Source organism: Anolis sagrei, chromosome 5 (assembly GCF_037176765.1).
Source record: "Anolis sagrei isolate rAnoSag1 chromosome 5, rAnoSag1.mat, whole genome shotgun sequence".
Taxonomy (NCBI): Eukaryota; Metazoa; Chordata; class Lepidosauria; order Squamata; family Dactyloidae; genus Anolis; species Anolis sagrei.
Genome location: NC_090025.1, coordinates 8532837 through 8547692, shown reverse-complemented (window position 1 = coordinate 8547692; position 14856 = coordinate 8532837). Strand labels below are relative to the sequence as shown.

Sequence of the window (14856 nt, the reverse complement as noted above, 5' to 3'; positions counted from 1 at the left end):
AGAGGTGATTAGATGTCCCTGATTGTTTCCCCTCTGCTGTTTTGCTGTTGTAATTTTAGAGTTTTTAAATACTGGTAGCCAGATTTTGTTCATCTTCATGGTTTCCTCCTTTCTGTTGGTAATTGTCCACATGCTTCTTGTGTATTTCAATGGCTTCTCTGTGTAGTCTGACGTGGTGGTTGTGAGAGTGGTCCAGCATTTCTGTGTTCTCAAATAATATGCTGTGTCCAGGCTGGTTCATCAGGTGCTCTGCTATGGCTGACTTCTCTGGCTGAAGTAGTCTGCAGTGCCTTTCATGTTCCTTGATTCGTGTTTGGGCAATGCTGCTGCATTTGGTGGTCCCTCTGTAGACTTCTCCACAGCTGCATGGTACACAGTAGACTCCTGCAGAAGTGAGACACAACATACAAACTATCTACAGACCCACCAAGAAAATACAACAAATGCTATGTTCAACAAAGGATAGGAGGGATCCTCTCACTTTTGCAGATCGTGTGGGTTTGTACACAGCTTTTGACTGTGTGGATCATAATAAATGGTGGCAAGTTCTTGGTGGGATGGGCATCCCAAGCCACCTTCCCTCTCTCCTGAGGAATCTGTACAAGGACCAAGTAGCAACAGTCAGAACTGACCACGGAACAACAGACTGGTTCAAGATTGGGAAAGGCACATACTCTCACCCAACCTTTTTAACTTGTATGCAGAACACATCATGTGATGTGCGAGGCTTGACGAATGCAAGGCTGGGGTTAACATTGCTGGAAGAAACATTAACAACCTTAGATATGCAGATGATACCACTTTGATGGCCGAAAGCGAGGAGGAGCTGAGGAGTCTTCTAATCAAGGTGAAAGAAAAAAGCGCAAAAGCTGAGTTGCAGCTAAACATAAAAAAACCAAGATTATGACAACGAGAATGATTGACAACTGGAAAATAGAGGGAGAAAATGTGGAGGCCGTGACAGACTTTGTATTTCTAGGCGCAAATATGACTGCAGATGCAGACTGTGGCCAGGAAATCAGGAGACGCTTCCTTCTTGGGAGGAGAGCAATGGCCAATCTCGATAAAATAGTAAAGAGTAGAGACATCAGACTGGCAACAAAGATCCATTGCCTAGTCAAAGCCATGGTATTCCCTGTAGTAACCTACGGATGTGAGAGCTGGACCTTAGGGAAGGCTGAGCGAAGGAAGAGAGATGCTTTTGAACTGTGGTGCTGGAGGAAAGTCCTGAGAGTGCCTTGGACTGCGAGAAGATCCAACCAGTCCATCCTCCAGGAAATAAAGCCCGGCTGCTCACTGGAGGGAAGGAGACTAGAGACAAAGTTGAAGTCCTTTGGCCATATCATGAGAAGACAGCAAAGCCTAGAGAAGACAACTCTAAGTAACAAAATTTGAAAAATCTTCTGTTCCTAGTTTGAAAGTGTTATTGCCTGTTCAATCGTGTGTTGCTTACTTTGAAAGTAGTTGTTCTGCTCCAGAAACCTTTTTATGGCTGCTGCAAACTCTGTTGAATTGATTGAGATTCAATGAGATTGCCTTGAGTTTCAATAATTCATTTCCCTGTAGTGCCACTAGGTGGCGTAATTAGCCACAAGGTTTCCTAGTGAAGTCTATCCAACAGAGGAGGGATGTTTAGGAAATGGTCTCAACCCGCATTCATTCTACAGTGTAGACATACCCTTGGGAGATTTTAGGCAACAGCTTCACTTTATTTGTCAAAGTGAGTGCCTTGTTGGCTTGATTCCTAATACAAAATGAGTTTCCCTTAGGATGGAAATAATTGTGAATATAGATAGGGAAACTATGAGGCGGGTTTTATTTATTTATTTATCGTGTCATCAGCAACCATACCATTGTGTTACAATTCTAACAGAACAAAACAAATACACAGATTAAAAAGAAAAGGGAAAAAAAACACACAGATTTTGCAAGCTTGGTAGTTGGTTAAATGTCCTTTGACCAGTATCTGGCCACTTGGAGTGCTTCTGGTGTTGCCGCAAGAAGGTCCTCCATTGTGCATGTGGCAGGGCTCAGGTTGCATTGCAGTAGGTGGTCAGTTGTTTGCTCTTCTCCACACACGCATGTCGTGGATTCCACTTTGTGGCCCCATTTCTGAAGGTTGGCTCTGCATCTCGTGGTGCCAGAGCGCAGTCTGTTCAGCGCCTTCCAAGTCACCCAGTCTTGTGTGTGCCCAGGGGGGAGTCTCTCATTTGGTATCAGCCATTGATTGAGGTTCTGGGTTTGAGCCTGCCACTTTTGGACTCTCGCTTGCTGGGGTGTTCCAGCGAGTGTCTGCAGATCTAAGAAAACTATGTCTTGATTTAAGTCGTTGACATGCTGGCTGATACCCAAACAAGGGATGGGCTGGAGATGTCTCTGCCTTGGTCCTTTCACTATTGGCTGCTACTTCCTGGCGGATGTCAGGTGGTGCAATACCGGCTAAGCAGTGTAATTTCTCCAGTGGTGTGGGGCGCAGACACCCCGTGATAATGCGGCATGTCTCATTAAGAGCCACATCCACTGTTTTAGTGTGGTGAGATGTGTTCCACACTGGGCATGCATACTCAGCAGCAGAATAGCATAGCGCAAGGGCAGATGTCTTCACTGTGTCTGGTTGTGATCCCCAGGTTGTGCCAGTCAGCTTTCGTATGATGTTGTTTCTAGTGCCCAGTTTTTGCTTGATGTTCAGGCAGTGCTTCTTGTAGGTCAGAGCACGAACCAGAGTGACTCCCAGGTATTTGGGTGCGCTGCAATGCTCCAGTGGGATCCCTTCCCAGGTAATCCTCAGAGCTCGGGATGCTTGTCTGTTCTTAAGGTGAAAGGCGCATGTCTGTGTTTTAGATGGATTAGGGATCAGTTGGTTTTCCCTGTAGTAGGCAGTAAGAGCACCTAGAGCTTCGGAGAGCTTCTTTTCAACCATCTCAAAGCTCCCTGCTTGAGCAGTAATGACACGATCATCAGCATAGATGAAACACTCTGTCCCTTCTGGCAGTGGCTGGTCATTTGTGTAGATGTTGAACATGGATGGGGCAAGCACGCTCCCCTGAGGCAGGCCGTTCTTCTGTTTCCTCCATCTGCTTCTCTGGCCCTGAAACTCAACAAAAAAGCTCCTGTTTTGTAGCAGGTTTCCTATGAGGCGGGTGAGGTGGTCGTCCTTTGTGATATTATACATTTTTCTCAGGAGGAGGCGGTGGTTCACAGTATCATAGGCTGCTGACAAGTCTATGAAGACAGCTCCTGTGATCTGCTGCCTTTCAAAGCCATCTTCTATGTGCTGAGTCAGGTTCAGCACTTGCGATGTGCAGCTTTTGCCTTTTCTGAAGCCAGCTTGCTGTGGGATCAGGCAGGGGTCTATATTTTCCATAATTCTATGCAAAATAAGTCTCTCCAGAACTTTGTAGAGGTGGCACAACAGGGAGATTGGTCTGTAGCTTTTTGGGTCGTTATGGTCTTTGCCTGGCTTCAAGATGGCGATGACTCTTGCTTTCCTCCAGATTTTGGGGATCTGGCAGGATGCAATGCAGTTGTTCATCAGCTCCAGCAGCCAGCGCCTTGCTTTTGGACCAAAGTTCTTGATTTGTTCCATCCGTAGATCATCCAAGCCAGCTGCTTTGCCATTCTTACATTTCTTGAGAGCCATGTCCAATTCAGTAGATTTATTTATTTGTCGTGTCAGAACAACCAGTCTAACAGAACAGAACAAACAAACAGACAAAATACAAAATGTGTGAGTTTGGTAGTTGATTAAATGTCCTTTGACCAGTATCTGGACACTTGGAGTGCTTCCGGTGTTGCTGCAAGGAGGTCCTCCATTGTGCATGTGGCAGGGCTCAGGTTGCATTGCAGCAGGTGGTCAGTGGTTTGTTTTTCTCCACACTCGCATGTCGAGGATTCTACTTTGTAGCCCCATTTCTGAAGGTTGGCTCTACATCTCGTGGTGCCAGAGCGCAGTCTGTTCAATGCCTTCCAAGTCGCCCAGTCTTCTGTGTGCCCAGGAGGGAGTCTCTCATTTGGTATCAATTCAGTAGATGTAAAAGGTTCATGGAGGTTGTTGTTCTCAATCTCTTGTTGTCTGACTATTGGTCTCTTTCCTACTTTGGTGGCAAAGTTGGGTTTCCCATTCTTCAGGAGTTGGTGTGTTATCTGATCTGCCTTTATGTTGGCATGGGTATTAGTTTGTGAGGGGTGGTTGCTCAGGTGTCTTAGCAACCTCCACGCCTTCTGGCTGCTCCTGCCCATGTCGACCTCTGTGATCAACTTGATCCACTGTTCTTTCTTGACTTCAGAGATGGAGGACACAATGCTCTGCGCTGCCTGGAGGGTCTGCTCACTAAATGGGTCTTCGTTGTGGAGCCTGTAATAGTTTTCCAACAAGACAGCTGTTTCAGGAGTAATGTCCTGAAGGTAGTTGGTTCTGCAGCCTCTTGGTATGGAGGCCCGTGAGCAGGTTTTCACGATTTCAATAAAATGCTCGTATTCCTCAGGGATTGGCGTGACCGATGTGATCATGTCATCTAACATGTCTGAGAATTTAGTCCAATCTGCCTTCTGAAGTTGTATCTTCGTTTAAATCGAACTTCCTGAGGCCTTATTGCTGGGAACAGTTGGCATACTAATAGTATGCCTGTGAGGGAAGGAAAGGATAGAATAAGGAAGAGGAGCGAGTTTGTCTTCCTAGCCAATCACGGTCTCTCTTTCAGCGGCCCAATCGCAGATCACCTTCCATAGGTATGAGGGAAAAGACAGGGAAACCATGAGGCGGCGCCTTTAAAAGAAGGCGGGAATTAAAAAAAAGGAGGAGCTAATTGGTGTGCCTTAAGTCAATCAGAGCCTCCCTTTCGGCTGTCCAATCAAAAGGCAGGTATGAAGTGTAGGCCAGCATGAGGCGGGGCTTTTGAATGGGAAGTAGAAATAAGGAGGAGCGAGATGGTGCCCTTTAGCCAATCAGAGCCTTTCTTCCAGTGGCCCAATCACGGCGCACATTCCATAGATATGACGTGAGGCTTTTGAGAGGGAGGCGGGAAGAAGAGGAAGATGGAGGAACGAGGAGACAGCGGGATTAGTGACGCTTAGCCAATCAGAGCGCTCCTTCTATAGATATGAAGTGAAGGAAAGTATGAAACGGGGCTTTTTAGTGGGAGGCAGAAATAAGGAGGAGGGGCGAGTCGGTGCGCTGTAGCCAATCAGAGCCTCCTTTTCAGCGGCCCAATCATAATTCACCTTCCATAGATATGAAGTGAAGTATGAGGCGGGGCTTTTGAGCAAGAGGCTTAAGTAAGGAGAAAGGGCGAGTTGGTGCGCTTTAGCCAATCAGAGCCTCTCTTTCAGCGCTCCAATCAGAAGGCGGGTATGAAGTGAGGAAATGCGTGAGACGGGGATAAGAAGGAGGAGGAGCAGTAGAGAAGGAGGAGTTAGTGGTACTCTAGCCAATCGGAGTCTCTCTTTCAGCGATCCAATCAGAAGGCGGGTATGAAGTGAGGGAAAAGCATGAGGTGGGAACAGGAAGAAGCGGAGAGGAGGAGGAGTTAGTGGTGCTTTAGCCTATCGGAGCCTCCCTTTCAGCGGTCCAATCGGAACGCGGGTATGAAGTGAGGGAAAGCGTGAGGCGGGAATAAGAAGGAGGAGGAGATAGTGATAGTATAGCCAATCGGAGTCTCCCTTTCAGCGGTCCAATCAGAACGCGGGTATGAAGTGAGCTAAAGCGTGAGGCGGCGCTTTTGAAGGAAGGCGGGAAGAAGAAGAAGACAGAGGAGGGGAAAGGAGGCGGGGTTAATGACTTCTTAGCCAATCAAAGCCTCTCTTTCAGCGGCCCAATCACAGCGCACCTTCCATAAGTAAAACACGAGGCGGGGCTTTTGAGTGGGAGGCAGGAAATAAGCAGGCGGCGCGAGCTGCCGCGCTTGAGCCAATCGGAGCCGCCCTCCCAGCGGGCACGCTCCGCGGGTCCAATCAGCGTACGCGTTGCACGCGGCGGCTGCATCCAGGGCCGAGGCGTCGCCTGTGAGGGAAGGAAAGGCGGGCAAAAGCACCGCCGCCTCCGGTCCAGACGCAGCAGCCCCGCCGTCGTGCATGGAGCGGCCCCAGGCAGGAGGAGGCCGGGGAGCCGCCGCTGGCCCCTCTCCGTAAGTCCTTCTCCCACATTGTCAGTGTTGTGGTTGGCCTTCTGTGAGGGGAAAGGGGCCTAGGAGTCAGGCAGGGGTGAGTGAAGGGACTGCAAGTCCCACCATCCATGGCCCACCCTCCTCCAAACTGAAGCAGGGTATAGAGTCGGTCTTGGGGGCTCTGTGTGCCAAGTTTGGTCTTTATTGGTCATTGGGTGATGGTCGCAGTGGTTTCAGTAAGTGAGTGAAGGTACTGCAAATCCCATCATCCATGGTCCATCCCCTTTAGAACTGCATCAGGGTGTAGAGTCGGTCTTGGGGGCTCTGTGTGCCAAGTTTGGTCTTTATTGGTCATTGGATGAGGGTCGCGATGTTTTCAGTAAGTGAGTGAAGGTACTTGAAGTCCCATCATCCATGGTCCATCCCCCTTAGAACTGCATCAGGATGTAGAGGAGGAGGAGTTGATCATGGGGGCTCTTTGTGCCAATTTGGTCTTGATCAGTCATTGGATGAGGGTTGCAATGGTTTTAGTAAGTGAGTAAAGGTACTGCAAGTCCCATCTTCCATGGTCCACCCTCCTCCAAACTGCAGCAGGATATAGAGTGGGTCGTGGGGGCTCTGTGTGCCAAGTGTGGTCTTGATCAGTCATTGGATGAGGGTCGCAATGGTTTCAGTAAGTGAGTGAAGGTACTGCAAGTCCCATCTTCCATGGTCCACCCTCCTCCAAACTGCAGCAGGATATAGAGTGGGTCGTGGGGGCTCTGTGTGCCAAGTGTGGTCTTGATCAGTCATTGGATGAAGGTCGCAATGGTTTCAGTAAGTGAGTGAAGGTACTGCAAGTCCCATCTTCCATGGTCCACCCTCCTCCAAACTGCAGCAGGATATAGAGTGGGTCGTGGGGGCTCTGTGTGCCAAGTGTGGTCTTGATCAGTCATTGGATGAGGGTCGCAATGGTTTCAGTAAGTGAGTGAAGGTACTTGAAGTCCCATCATTCATGGTCCACCCTCCTCCAAACTGCAGCTGAATAGAGTCGGTCGTGGGGGCTCTTTGTGCCAATTTGGTCTTGATCAGTCATTGGATGAGGGTCGGAATGCTTTCAGTAAGTCAGTAAAGGTACTGTAAGTCCCATCATCCATGGTCCATCTGCCTTAGAACTGCATCAGGATGTAGAGTGGGTCATGAGTACTCTGTGTGCCAAGTTTGGACCTGGTCTGTGATTTGTAGGAGCTACAATGTTCTGTGGGAAGTGAATTGGGTGAAGGTACTGCAAATCCCATCATTCGTGGCCCATCCTGCCCTAAATCGCACCAGGTTGTAAAGTGGGCCATTGTTGGTCCTGATCTGTCCTTGGTGTGGGCCACAATGCTCTAAGGAAGTGAGTTAAAGTACTGCAAGTCCCGTCATCCATGGTCCATCCTCCCTCAAACTGCACCAGGATGTTGAGTGGGTCTTGGGGGGGGGGTGTCTGGGTGCCAGGTTTGGTCCTGTTCTGTCATTGTTGGGGGCCACAAGGTGTTTTGGACTTCAACTCCAACCATTCCTGACAGCCTCAAGCCCCTTTCCTTTTCTCTCTGCTAACTCGGAATGTTGTGGTAGCCAATCAGAGACCATATGCAAATAGTACCACAGTGGCAGCCAATCAGAACGCTGCCACATACACCTCCCGTCCTTCCTCCACATACAAACACTGACTTTTATTATATACATAGATAGAAGATAGATAGATTTATTTATTTACACTACTTTTATCCCACCCATATCAGCCTGAAGGCGACACAACAACAAAACTTTATTTATATACCGCTCTATCTCCCCAAGGGGACTCAGAGCAGTTTCCAAGTGACATAATCAATACATACAAAGAGAACAGCATAATAATAAAATTAACTAGACGAATAAGCATTAAAAACCGCAATAGCACATATATTTAAAATAATCATGCCTGTTCAAGACAGTTTAAAAGGCTGGGCCGAGCTAGTGCGATTTTAGAGGGCCCAGGAATCCTCATAGGGATTATTCATGGTCTCCACACCATTGATCCTTTTAGTTGTCCTCCTCTGGACACCTTCCTTCCAGCTTGTCAATAACTCTTTTGAACTGTGTTACCCAGTACTGGATACAGTCTTATTCCATGTAAAGAGGCCTAACTAAAGCAGAATAACAGTATAGACACTATACTCCTTCTGATGCAGTCTAAAATCCCATTAGCTTTTTAAGCTGCTGCATCACACTCTTGCCTCATGTCCATGAATGCTTCAAGAACTTTTTCACATAGACTGTTGTTGAGCCAGGTGCCACACATCCTGTATCTTTGCATTTCTTTTCTTTCTTTTTATTTGCCTAAGTGGAATGGAATTTATCTATATACAAAATGCTGCGTGCATAATGAGTACCTTAAAAAGAACCAATGAACGAAATCACACCAAATTTGGCAACAAAATGTCTCATAACACAAGGAGTGACCATCACTCAAAAATTATGATTTTGTCATTTGGGAGTTGTAATTGCTGGGATCTATAGTTCACCTATAATCGAAGACATTCTAAAATCCACCAACGATGGAATTGAACCAAACTTGGCACACAGGATTCCCCTGACCAACAGAAAACACTAGAAAGGTTTGGTGAGCATTGACCTTAAGTTTTGGAATTGTAGTTCACCTACATCCAAAGATCACTGTGGACTCAAACAATGATGGATCTGGACCAAACTCTACACAAATACTCAATATGCCCAAACATGAACACTGGTGGAATTTGGGGAAAATAGAATCTTGACATTTGGGAGTTGTAGTTCCTGGGATTTATAGTTCACCTACAGTCAAAGAGCATTCTGAACCCCACCAACGATAGAATTGAACCAAACTTGCCACAGAGTTCTCCCATGACCAACAGAAAATACTGGAAGGGTTTGGTGAGCAGTGTCCTTTGGTTTTGGAGCTGTAGTTCACCTACATCCAGAGATCACTGTGGACTCAAACAATGATGGATCTGGACCAAACTCTACACGGATACTCAATATGCTCAAATGTGAACACTGGTGGAGTTTGGGAAAAATAGACTCTTTACATTTGGGAGTTGTAGTTGCTGGGATTTATAGTTCACCTACAATCAAAGAGCATTCTGAACCCCACCAACGATAGAATTGGGCCAAACCTCCCACACAGAACCCCTATGTGGGCCACAGCAATGCGTGGCAGGGGACGGCTAGTATATTACATTTGTCCTTGTTAAAATTCATTTTGTTAGTTGTTAGTCTTAATCTGTTAAGGTCATTTTGAATTCTAATCATGTCCTCTGGGGTATTAACTCTCCCTCTTAATTTGGTCCTATCTGCAAACTTCATAAGCACACCCTTTCAGTCTTCATCCAAGTCATTAATAAAGATGTTGAACAGAACTGGGCCCAGGACCAAACCTTGCGGCACTGCACTAGTAATTTCTTTCCAGGATGAAGAGGAACCATTGGTGAGCACCCTTTGGGTTTGGTCGCTTAACCAATTACAGATCCACCTAATATTAGTATTGCCTAGCCCACATTTGACTAATTTGGTTGCAAGAAGGTCTTGGGGGAGTTTTTAGAAGGCCTTACTGAAATCAAGATATGCTCCATCCACAGCATTCCCTGCATCTACCAAGCTTGTAACTCTTGAAAAAAAAGAGATAAGATAAATCTGGCATGACCTGTTTTTGAGAAATCCATGTTGACTTTTGGTAATCCGTAAACCTGTTGGCAGAGCAAGGTCTTGATCTGCTTGTGGAAGGCAGCAAGGATCAGACCATTCTGGTTTCTTTTGGGTGGAATTCCATAGCCTGGGAGCAGCCACCGAAAAGGCCCTCTCCCGTGTTCCCACCAAGTGTGCTTGAGCGGGTGGTGGGGTCGAGAGAAGACTCTTTCCAGTATCATAGATGTCTCTCAGGTTCATAGAAAGAGATGCGGTCCTTCAGATATCCTGGACCAGAGCCATATAGAGCTTTGTAGGTCAAAATTAGCACTTTGAATTGTGCCCGGAAACACATTGGCAGCCAGTGAAGTTGTCGCAACAGAGGAGTTGTATGCTCCCTGTGGTCAGCTCCAGTCTGACTGCTGCTCTTTGGACCAATTGCAATTTCCTAGCACTTTTCAAGGGTGGCCCCATGTAGAGCGCATTACAGTAGTCCAACTGGGATGTAACAAAAGAACAAACCACCATGGCCCGATCTGACTTCTCCAGGACCTGGTGCAGTTGGCTCACTAGCTTTCACTGTGTAAAAGCACACTTGGTCACAGCTGATACCTGGGCCTTCCGGTACAGAGCCAAATCTAGGAGTACTCCCAAACAGCGAACTTGTGTTTTCAGGGGGAGTGTAACTCCATCTAACACAAGCTGACTCCATATTTCCAGATCTGTCTTATGATTGACTAGGAGCACCTCTGTCTTGTCTAGATTAATCTTCAATTTTTTTTTGCATATAATAAGCACCCCATGTTTCATCTTCCCACAAAACCCCCTTGGATGCTCTTCGAAACCCAGTTTTGCAGGAAAGTATGATACAAGTGGATATAAGAATAATCCAATGCTGCTCGCTCCCAAGGGAGATACCATTGGATCCCCTGAGAACCCCAATTTCCCCATGAATGCTACTTAGTCACACAAAATTGGGGTTCAAAGAGGATTCCGTTTAATCCAGTGCTGTTTACTCACAGGACAGTCCCAAAATTGTGGGCAAAGGTAAGAAGTAATAACATCAACAACAATCTAGAGCAGCTTACTTCCAGGAAAGTTCCATTGGATATTCTTTGTATTCCAATTTTGTGGGGAAAGGATGATATAGATATGGTAATAATGCTGTTTACTCCTAGGAAGGCCCCAGTGCATCCTCTTTGAACTCCAATTTTGGGAGGAAAGTGAGATATAAATATTATAATAATCCAATGCTTCTTACTCCCAGAATAATGTATATAGGATTGAAGGGTTGGGTTTTTTTAGTTTAATGATTTTGTTCTTTTCCACCCTAATTTCAAGGGAACTGTCTTTAAAAAATGATAATAGGTATTTGTTTTAGAAAAAAAAATTGTTTTGATCTTTGTGAGTTGGACCTGAATTTCGTAATCCCAATGTTTCCAAAACAGATGTTTTTTCCAGATGTTAATTCTGGGTGAGTGGGTCCTTCTACTCCCCCACTGTGCATCTGTTTCTTTTTCTTTCCCCAATATCTTGGCAAGTCTCTTTGGCTGCCTTCCTTCTCCAGTTTAATTTTAGCTTTGGGAATTGATGAGAATCGGGGTTCAGTCTGCAGTTCTCCTCTTCCTTCTAGGAGTCTTTCCGATATTTTTAACCTTAGTGTGTGTCTTTAATTGCCAAACCTTTAGCGTCAAAAGAGGCCATTATCCCTCTTCCTCCCACCTCCTCTGCAGAATATTTAAGTGTTTGCTGTGAGAAGTGGGGAAATGGAGGCCCCCCTGGTTACATCCGTTTCCCTGTTGGATGTTGTTTAGTTTGTCTCCCTCAACCTGGTTGGCAGCTAAGAAGTAAGAAAAAAGGGTGTGGAAGAGGAGAATGTTGAAAAGGATTTGACAAATGGATGTTGGGAAGGGTGGGAATTGTGCTTTGGGCCTGGAAGGGACAGTCCAGCAAGCAATTGAGAGGTGCAGTGTGGACTGCAAAGCTCAGTCTACCATTCTCTCTTTCATTTCACCAATACAAGAGTAACAATTTCAAGTATTTAAGCCAATGGTTCTCAACCTTCCTAATGCCATGACCCCTTAATACAGTCCCTCATGTTGGGGTGACCCCCAACCATAATATTGTTTTTGTAGTCATTTTACTACTGTTATAAATCATAATGTAAATATCAGATATGCAAGATGTATTTTCATTCATTGGACCAAACTGGGCACAAATACCCAATGCAACCACATGTAAATGCTAGTGGGGTTGGGGGAGGATTGATTTTGTAATTTCAGAGTTGTAGTTGCTGGGATTTATAGTTCACCTATAATCAAAGAGCATTCTGAACTCCACCAGCGATGGATTTGAACCTAATTTGCCAAACAGAACTCCCATGACCAATGGAAAACACTGGAAGGGTTTGGTGGGTATTGACCTTGAGTTTGGGAGTTGTAGTTCACCTATATCCAGAGAGCACTGTGGACTCACACAATGGTGGATCTGGACCAAAGTTGGCACAAATACTCAATATGCGCAACACTGGTGGAGCTTGGGGAAAACAGACCTTGACTTTTGGGAGTTGTAGTTGCTGGGATTTATTGTTCATTACAATCAAAGAACATTCTGAACTCCACCAATGATAGAATTGGCTCAAACTTCCCACATAGAATCCCCATGACCATCAGAAAATACTGTGTTTTCTAATGGTCTTTGGCGACCCCTCTGACACCCCTTCGCGACCCCCTCAGGGGTCCTGACCCCCAGGTTGAGAAACACTGATTTAAGCTATACAAATGAATGAAAAAGCTGTATTAAGCATGTTACTCAGTTTCATGTACTAAACTCCTTCAGAGCATTTCAAAAGACCTGTGATCATACATAACTAATTCTTTCTTCGTGACTTTCTTTAACTATTTCAGTAGTTATACTTAACTTGTTCTCTGCTGGCTTAAATCAACAAATGCATGTTGAACTGTATACGCTATTAAGTCTCATGCTGATGGAAGAGTATTCATTAATCTCATAATCAGTGGAAGTTGTGTTGTACCAGATCCAGAGCGCTTCTCATGTCTTCTTTGATTGCCAGCATTTTCCAAGATCTTGAGCAGATCACCTTCTGCCTGGTTTTTTTCACTAGAGATGCCAGGGATTGAGTGTAAAACTTTTTGTATGCATATTCTCTCTCTGAGCTGGGATTTGTCTCCATGGAGCAGATGCTGCCTCCCCCAATTTCAGTCTGTCTGTGTGCCTTCAAGTTGCCTGTCAATTAGTAGTGATCCCATAAATTCCATAGGATTTTCTTGGGCAGGGAATACTGAGGGGCGTTTTTACCATTTCCTTCCTCTGAAATAAAATCTTCAGCTTGTGGAATCTTTTGGTGGCATTCCATTCAGGTTTAACCAGGACTGACCCTCCTTAGGTTTCAGAATAATATGGAATCGGGTGTCATTAGGACAGTGGCTCCCAGCTTTTTTTGACTATCTGTGCCCTTTTTAGAATCAATTTCTATGGCAGAACCCCTTAGGTCTACCCTACACATTTCAAAGTAATGGTGGTTTAGGAGTAGTTTGGGGGTGGGGGGTGGGGGGTTGAGCCGGTGGGGGGTGGGGAGGGAAGTAAGGGAATGTAAAGTAAAGGGATATCCAAACAGTTATGCAGTGTCTATTAAATTACATAACTTACCATAACTTACCGTAATATCTCAATTTATTATCATCTGCCACCAATACACATTATATTGCCAAAACTTGACCATATATAAAAATGCTTCCCAATTTCAATATGTCACACCATTTGCATTACAACAGAACTAGAGTGCATGGTAGTGTAACAGTAGGCCTAAATTAAGACAAAACATAAAATAATGTATAAATGTTTAATGAGACACCTTTGGTTTCCCCTTTTTGCAGTTTTCTTATTTTAGGTTCGATTGATGATAATTACAGACGAGTGTCTGGTTCTGCATTTAAGTAGCTTCTGTATTTTGTTTTGGTACCTGAGAGCTCCCAGTGGTGCAGTAGCTTAAAGTGCTGAGCTGCTGAACTTGCTGACCGAAAGGTCGCAGGTTCGAATCCAGGGAGCAGCGTGAGCTCCCGCTGTTAGCCCCAGCTTCTGCCAACCTAGCATTTTGAAAACATGCAAATGTAATTGGATCAATAGGTACCGCTCCGGCGGGAAGGTAATGGCACTCCATGCAGTCTACGGACAACGCCGGCTCTTCGGCTTAGAAACAGAGATGAGCACCAACCCCCAGAGTCAGACACGGCTGGATTTAATGTCAGGTGAAAACCTTTAACCCTATAGCAGGCATGGGCAAACTTAGACCCTCCAGGTGTTTTGAACTTCAACTCTAAGAATTCCTAACAACCTGTAAGCTGGCTGGGATTTCTGGGAGTTGAAGTCCAAAATACTCAGAGGGCTGAAGTTTGCCCATGCCTGATGTCTAGACTGAGAATCCTGCTTCACAGAGATATGTAATTGAGAAAGGCAGCAATACTAATTTTGCTGTCTCAGACAAGATTTTGAATTCATCTTGCAAATGTAACCAAAACTCTGGTTCTGAAATGCGATTTAGTTCACTGTGAGGTCAAATACATGAGGACCTTGTATTCCACTGAGTTTGAGCTTTAGGGTAATTAGGCCACTGCTCAACTTCAGAGACACTACGCAAAATAAGCATTTTGTACAGTTGCCCTTCATCAAATAGGTACCCCAGAAACGCACCAAAGCTGAACAATAGGAAACATAATCTGTGGTGCCTTGGATGACCCTTGTGGTCTTTTTTCAAATCTATGATTCTGTGAAGTGAACACAACAGACTAACCAATTATTTTAAGTAGGCTTTCTCCTTTCTATTGATCCATGTTTATGTCAACCAGATGTACGTATAATACTCCCATAACTAATGCTATAGGCACTTCATCTATTGACAGTGCTTATAGTGAGGTCCTTAATCAGGAAGAGTTGGGCAAGTGTAGTTACTCAAACTTCCTTTAAGTAGTTGTTGTGTCCATTCTTCATGGAGTCTGGGAATGGTGTTTAAAACTCCACAGTTCTGTGGGACGGTACTTCTGTCCAGAGAATAACATTCAGAGAGATCTTTATA

The 14856-nt window shown here is 45.3% G+C and overlaps 1 protein-coding gene across 2 annotated transcripts in view; it reads left to right on the top strand.

Moving 5' to 3' along the window:
• The first annotated feature begins 5844 nt into the window (after nt 1-5844).
• The window catches only part of PTPRA (protein tyrosine phosphatase receptor type A), a 196600-nt gene continuing 187588 nt past the window's right edge, over nt 5845-14856 (top strand). Inside the window, exon 1 of one of the 2 annotated variants that reach the window (XM_067468553.1) lies at nt 5845-6122. The gene's annotated coding sequence lies outside the window, so the exon portion shown is untranslated. The remainder of the gene's footprint in view (nt 6123-14856) is intronic. The other variant, XM_060779432.2, reaches the window with a different exon arrangement.